The sequence below is a fragment of the Peromyscus californicus genome, unplaced genomic scaffold, assembly GCF_007827085.1.
Source record: "Peromyscus californicus insignis strain IS unplaced genomic scaffold, ASM782708v3 Scaffold_7__1_contigs__length_154581171, whole genome shotgun sequence".
Lineage (NCBI taxonomy): Eukaryota > Metazoa > Chordata > Mammalia > Rodentia > Cricetidae > Peromyscus > Peromyscus californicus.
Genome location: NW_026294595.1, coordinates 112,282,854 through 112,290,786, shown reverse-complemented (window position 1 = coordinate 112,290,786; position 7,933 = coordinate 112,282,854). Strand labels below are relative to the sequence as shown.

Sequence of the window (7,933 nt, the reverse complement as noted above, 5' to 3'; positions counted from 1 at the left end):
TCACCAACTGTAACTCCAATAAGTCACCAAGCAAGATTTCTGAAGAACAAGTTATCTTAGAAAACAGCCATAATTCCAACTGTAGACATATAGTATTTAACCTAAATATAGGTCAAATCACTTTAGAACTGAACCAATGGGTAGAGACCACCATGAAATCTGCCACAAAGTATTATTAGGACAAATTTTTCCAACTCTTCATCAAGCTCACAATTGCTTGGATTGTTCAAGAATTAGGAGACAAATGCAAATTTAGAAGTTAAGAATGAAAATCCTGTCATTGCTAAAGGCATGACACCAACAGGTTTGAAAAGCATAGCAGATTCACTTCTTGTTTTCCTTTAAGAAAAAAAAAACTTAAGAGGGAAAAATAGTTCAATTTCTCTTACATAATGGCACCTGACATTTGCATTGTCAGCCTGAGAAAATACAGAAGAAATGCACTCAATAGACAACAAATAAGTGTCTGTCTAAATCTATACTTTAGAAAGAAAAATTCACTTGAGATGTTGATTGTACATTTCTCAAAAGAATCAAAATGATCATGACAGTAAAATTTGACGCTCTATCTACAACTATGCATTTAGTAATTGTTCTCTAATTTGAGGCTTTTTACAACACCATGGCAGTTTGCAATACAGTGAAAGTATCAGGATCTATGGAAGATTATGTAATCATTGTGTCCTGTGTAAGTGCTGGTTTGGGACTGTTAACAAATGTTGAAACTCCCTCAGAAAAAAAAGAAAGAAAAAGAAAAACAACAAATTGTAAGGCCAAAAATGATGGTTGGCTCAAGTGTCAGCATTTATGTTTGAGCAGCATGGATCGGCTCCAGCCTGAGGTTAACTTAGAATTAAAATGGGACTAGTGGTCTTGCCCTGGCAGACAAGAGGTTTTAACAAATCTATGACCACATACATACAGACACCACGGTCGCCAGCTAAACCACACACATGTGGCATACTCAGAGAGCTTCAGTGAAGCAGTTATCAACACAACTCAGATCTGTTTTCTCCCCTTTCTAGGAGGCAGAACTGACTTTATCCCTTCATGCTGCAGTTAAAGGAATCCACACCATAGTTATCAGATTAGCTTGCCTTCTGCCAGAATTTAAGTTAGTGTTATTAATGGCTGAAGAAAGTTCATCATCAGTAGTAAGCAACCTATCTGTCATCCCCCAATCATTTATCTGCTTACTAAAGTGAGAATGAGCTTCAAAAAGATGTGCTATCTTCTTGGATGTTTATATAAAGGCCTCTTTGAGTTCCTTAAATTTAATGAGTGAGCATTTTTCACACCCACTGGGTATATTTTTTGGAAAGTCAAACTCATTGGCTACTCCTGAAGTACTCAAGATTCAAGACGCTACTAATTAAGGCTTCAAAGAGGCAAACCACAAGTAGACATTGGTGATTACCAAATATCCTTGAGTAGACAGACAGAGAGGGAGAAAGCTCCAGTGTGAATGGAAAGCCAGGAGAAGTAGAGACAAGATCCATAACCACAGGCTGCTCATATGTTCACATAGTGGTTCACAGGGTAAGCAGGTATTTACAAAACCTCTATAATAGGAAAGAAAGCGCGCCCCACATTCTTGACAAAGCTGAGCAGGACACCAGGGTGATGATAGTGGACTTGTGAAATGTTTGTAGGGTAGTTTCACCTGAGCTGTTCTGTCAGAATGCTGAAAAGTTTAACTAGCTTTCCCGGAATCATTTAATGTATCAGTTACTTATTGCTACTTACGAAACTGCCTGGTTCAGGCAGGTCCTAGCAACTATGGCAGCTCAATTCATCTGGACTTTCCTTGTCTCCCTTTCACTTCCACAAACCTGGCCTCTGATATGCCTTCCTCTGATGGTGTCATCAAGGTGTTCAATGACATGAAGGTTCAAAAGTCATCAACAGTAAAGGAAGTGAAGGTATGCAAGAAGGCAGTGTTCGTCTGCCTGCATGAGAGGAAGAATACCACAGAAGAGGGGGCCGTTGAGATCCTAAGAGATGACATAGGGCAAACTGTAGATGACGCCTATACTACTTTTATCAAGATGCTGCCAGATAGGGCTGGAGAGATGGCTCAGCAGTTAACAGCACTGGTTGTTCTTTCAAAGGACTTGCGCTATGTTCTTAGCACCCACAAAGTGGCCAAAAACCATTTGTACTAGTTGCAGGATATTTAGCATCCTCTTCTGGCCTCTTCAGACACCAGGCATGCAAGCAGTATATAGATATTAATGCAAGCAAAATGCCCACACACATTCAATGAAATCATTTTAATTAGAAAAAAAAAAAGATGCTGTGTACCAGGACTGTTGCTATGCTCTCTATGATGCAAGACAGCAAGTACGAAGAGCTGATGCTCATCATCTTGGTACCTGAAGAATGCACCCCTTAAGAATGAAATGATCTGTGCCAGCACCAAGGGTGCCATCAAGAAGAAGCCAACAGACATCAAACATGAATTATAAGAAACTGCTATGAGGAGATCAAGAGCTGCTGCATCCTGACAGAAAACAAAATGGCCACACTGTCATCTCCCTGGAGAGTAAGCCTTAGTGAGCAGCCTCCAGGCCCTGCCTGGAGCATTTGGACCTGCTCTTCAGTGTTACAGGCTGCCAACTTCCTCCAGACCACATGGGCCGGGGGGATTCCAACAAGGAGAGAGCAATCCCTTCACTCAGCTGCCAAACTCTCATCCCACCCTCCTGGATGGCCTTCTTCCCTCTATCCTTGATGATGTTGACTTTCCCAAACCATTTTGGATCTTTTTATTCCTCTTGGGTAGACATAGAACAGGTTCCCCCAAGGTGCCCAGTTTGGAGGGGACCTGTATTTTTCTCTCGGCACTCAGTTTTAGGTGACCCTGTATTTTTTTAATGCCAACCCCATTCCCTTTCTGTCTCCATTCCTGCTGCCGGCTCCCAGTCACAATTGTGACTCTTTCCTTGTCTGTCTATCTGTTTCATGCTGTGTATAAATCGAATGTTGTAGAAATAACCTCCTCTGCACCAGGTGGCTCTTTCCCTTTTCCCTTGATCTTGGTCACTTGTGGAAGCAGGACCAGTAAGAGACCTTCATTTAAAAAAAAAAAATATAATAAAAATGTTAACTTAAAAACAAAAAAGGAAGAAACCACCCCAAGCTTCCTGTGTTAAAGCCTCAAGGCTATGAGATATTATCTGGACAGTCCAGTTGATCTGGGCCAAGATCAACTGACCTTGGTATGCTCACACTTAACAAGGCTGCTAAAAGCTGGAATGCTCGCACTCTATGTGGGATAGTTGGACAATTGTACATTGGAGCAATAGAAGTGGCTGTTCAAACATTTCTTATCATCCAGAAATTAATCTCATGGTTTGGCTAGTGGTCCTAGAGCTAGCAGACACATAGGAGTATCTTGAAAGCCAGCCTTTACTTTTTGTGGGTGAAAAGAAGTAGCGAGGCCAAACCTGGTTCCAGGGGCAATGAGACAGACATCACCTCTTGCTTATTGTTGCTAAGAATGCCTATTGTAAGGGATGGGTTTTAAAAAGAAAGGATTGGTGCCAGATTTATAATTAAACTACAAAATCCATGTAGTCAGTAGGCCTAAAAATCTACAGAGCATCCTAGCTTTAGAGCTGTGCCTCTGGTGTGCTACAAACTTTTCACATTGCGATGTGACTGTGCAAATTACTTAAGCACCCTATGGCCTCTGTTTCCTCATCTATGAAACAAAGTTAGCCATCAAGCACCGCTCTCAAGACTGTAAAAAGAAATAAATATATAAAGCTTTAAAAAGAGAGTTTTTGAAAATATTTTGAGTAAAATATTAGTATATATTGTCATCATCATTATCAAAGAAAAAAATGAGCTCATGATCCTTCAGTTGGCACTTTTTTATTAACATACACACACACACACACACACACACACACACACACACACACACACACACACACACACATACATACACACACACACATACACAGAAAGAGACAGACAGAGAGAGAGAGAGACAGAGACAGACAGAGAGAGCAGACAAGACTTCTCCTACCATGACAATTTTCTGGACAGTCTGTGTCACACTTAGATTCCAAAGTCAAACTTCAGGCCTGGAATCTGTCTGCCAGGAGCTTCCTGCCACTTCCCATAGCTTGAACTCTAAGAGCCTGGGGTTTGCCTTATTTAAATGTGGTGTGGGCTGGGATTCCTCAGGGCTTCAAGCTAGGCTGGAGCCAAGACATGTGTGACCTCCACTGGCTCAGGAATCTGACCTGCTTTGGAGACACTGAGAAACCTTGTGTGTGTGTGTGTGTGTGTGTGTGTGTGTGTGTGTGTGTGTGTGTGTGTGTCTGACTGTGTCTGGCTGTGTCTGGCTAATGTGTCTGCAAACGAATTCTTAAAAACTAATAGGTCTTACACATATATAAGCACAAACATCTAGTATTTCAGGAAAGAATATTCTAGTATTCTGTTGTGCAAAGTCTGATTCAGGAAAGCAGTTCATGTGTACCTCTTTCCAGAACAGCTTTTCTTTTGAAATCCTAAACATGGCAAATCTTGTTTCTCTTCAGAACATTACAGTAATTGCTACTGAGCAATGCCTTATGATCGATCCTAAGTGTCCACATGAATGTGATTGCATTGTGAGATTTGCTTTTTAGCCTTCTCTTCTTTTTCCCTTTACAATTGTTCCTTTGTTGCTTTTCTAATTCAGAAAAAGTCCTTAAAGATCATTCAGCATTTTTCTTCTCAAAATGTGATCTGGGAACTGGAAATGCCAGCTTCCGGGTTCTGAGTCTAATAAACTCTCTGATTCAGGTGTGCATTAAAGGTTGAAAAACACTGCGACACACTAGTATTTCTCCCACATCAGAAGGACACACATTCACATGTAAGGTTTCTTAAAGCATTGGTATCTGGTCCTTGTCCCTAGAGTCTGATGACACAGAATCAGAGACATACCCTAAATCCCTAAGAAGCTCCCAGACACTGCAGATGCTGTGGACATAGGAGCCACAAATTGTATATATGGGAGTCAGTGCCTCCATCTCAGTAACAAGTGAGTCTGCAGGGATGCTAACTAAATCAGGTCGTCTACACAGTTGTACAGATGTGTCAAGACCAGACCTTCATCTCTGTACTTCCTCTCCAGGAGACTCACTGGTGTGTGACAGTACTTTCAACTGCATTCCCATCCTTTTTTTTTCTCTTGTTTCATAGCTTCCATATTTTCTTCTTTGCCATATGACCTTATAGAATTCTTGGCAGTTTCTGACAATTCCATTTATTTAATCTACTTGGAACCTAAGTTTTATTTCTGCCTGTGATATTTGGAGCATATGCAGAAAGCTAAGACAAGTTAATAAAATAGTATTTACTAGACAGAACCCCTTTCTTTTCCACACATCCCCTCCTAATTCCCAGGAAGCTGCCATCTTGCCCAGCATTGTCTCTACTGTCTTTTCCCAGCATCCATTTTTCCTGTATCTTGCTTCTGGTGTATTTCTCATTTCGTATCAGTTACAACAGCAGCTGCCTTCCCTGTGCTTGACTTCCAGGGAGCTCAGTCCCTCAGTAAATAAAAAATAACTATTGACCAAAAGGAGGGGCAGAATCAGAGACATACCTTAAATCCCTAAGGAGCTCCCAGACACTGCAGATGCCATGGACATAGGCATCACAAATTGTATATTTGGGAGCCAATGCCTCCATCTCAGTGATAAGTGAGTATGCAGGGATGCTAATCTACACAGTTGTACAGATGTGTCAAGACCAGACCTTCGTCTCTGGTACATTCCTTTCCATTAATTCCCAAACTCCGAGACAAAGTTAAGAAGATCACTAGATAGAGGCTAGCCTGAGCTGAAGAGGGAAACACTCTCTTTAAAAGAAATAAATACATAAGTTCATGGACCACTAATCACAATCATAACAGCACAAACTGGAAATAGCCCAAATATTTGCAAGAATAAAATCAAGAAATTTAGGTATATTTCTATAGTGAAATGCTACCCAATAATGAGACTAACAACTTACACTAAAATGTTAAAATACATGAATCTGTCTCTCACACACATGCATATACACATAAATGAATACATGAATACACCAGTGCACAGCACACACATAGACACATAATACACAGGCATACATACAACATGTACACACATACATTAATGCACAAGTGCACACAACACACACATATTCATGGAAACACAAATGTACTAAACACCCAGTACTCATATACACACATATATGTACATACAACACACATACATCCATGGTGCACCCATAGGGAGCAACAGAGGCCAGTGGGAAAAAAAGTGTAAACACTATAATTTAAACATTTTGAAGCAAGTAAAACCAGAATTAGGTGCTAAAAGCCAGAATGGGAGCTCTGACTGGGGATACAGTGTCTGTATCTGGGCAGGGAAGTATTAAGCCCTGTCTGTCTCTGGCAGATTTAGATTTAGGTGTTGGCTTCCTTTCACTCTGTGCAATTCATGACACAGCAAGCTTTATGCTCTCGGTCTTCTCCTGAGTCTACGGTATACTACAATAAGATTTGTATCAAATTTTTTAAAAAGTTACCAAAGTGGATACCTTCTGGCCTAGACCAAGTTTTGTTTTTGTTTTTTTGTTTGTTTGTTTTTGTTTTTTGTTTTTTTTTTAACAAAATCACTGTCATAGTCATCACAATAAGCATCCTCACAAATCATGATGCCTTAATAAGTAAAATCCTCATGGATTAAGCTTGCTTGATACTGGCTATTTGTTTCTGCCTCCTCACTTGACTGTACTATTCCATTGCTCAGGATTTCCGTGAGGTAGCTATTATTCTTTCAGTTTTATAGACGAGAATACGGAATCTGAAAGAGAATACTGAGGCTTGTCTAGAGAAACACAGTATTTGGGTGCTAGGACCAAATTTTGAAACAAGGAGCTAATTGGGTGCTAAACAAGCAGGTGCCCTTTTCTCCATAGGAGGCCAGAGTGAATCTACAGGCAGAGACTAGATCTCAAAAAGTGTTCACATTTTCTCTTCTGCCACTGGCTTCTGAGCTGTGGAATGCTATAAAGCCTCAATCTTAATCCCTTTATTGTTTATTGAGAAATAAACATAAATTCATGATAGAATTCACTTACCTAGAGTTATCTGGTAATTGCTACAGCCAGTTTGCAGTTAAGCAGAGAAAAGAACGTCAAATACTTCCTGTTGTTTCCAACTATCACCATTACCAAGTATCTAGAGGAGTTGAAGTGAATTATTTGAACATTCAAACAAGTATAACTACATAGCTCTCATGCCCCCCAAAATAAACATCTACTTCACAAGATTATATTTAGGCATCAATAACACAAGCTGAGGTAGATTTGTTTGCTTGTTTGTTTTGTTTGAGATACAATTTCACTATATATATATAGTGCAGATTGGCTTCCAACTCACTATGTAGCCCAGGCTGGCCTTGGGCTTGTGTTAATACTCCTACCTCAGTCTCCTGATTTCTAGGATCATAGACAAGCAACGATACTTGGCTCTCTGACAGATGCCCTTGCTAATACTCCTCAGATTTCAAGAAAGTAAGGACCAAACTAGAAAGTACAGCAAATTGGAGTTCTAGACCCCACTCCCAAGAGACTCTGACTTTCTAAATCAATGGTCCTCAATCCTCCTGATGCTAGGACCCTGTAATACAGTTCCTCAAGTTGTGGTGACCCCATTCATAAACTTGTTTTTGTTGCAGTTTCATTACTGTGATTTGCTGCTGCTATGAATGGTGAATATCTGTTTTCCAGTGGTCTGGGGCCACCACTGTGAAAGGATTGTTCAAACCCCAAGGCAGGGGGATCGCCACCCACAGGCTGAGGAACCACTGTTCTAGGAGGTGAGCCCTGAGACAGCATCTCTAACAAGCCCCGGATTGACCCTGTCATTCCCACTGCACTG

The 7,933-nt window shown here is 40.6% G+C and overlaps 1 pseudogene; it reads left to right on the top strand.

Annotated features, from left to right (window-relative positions):
- Positions 1-622: 622 nt before the first annotated feature.
- Positions 623-4,780, top strand: LOC128100985 (cofilin-1-like; annotated as a pseudogene).
- Positions 4,781-7,933: the final 3,153 nt, after the last annotated feature.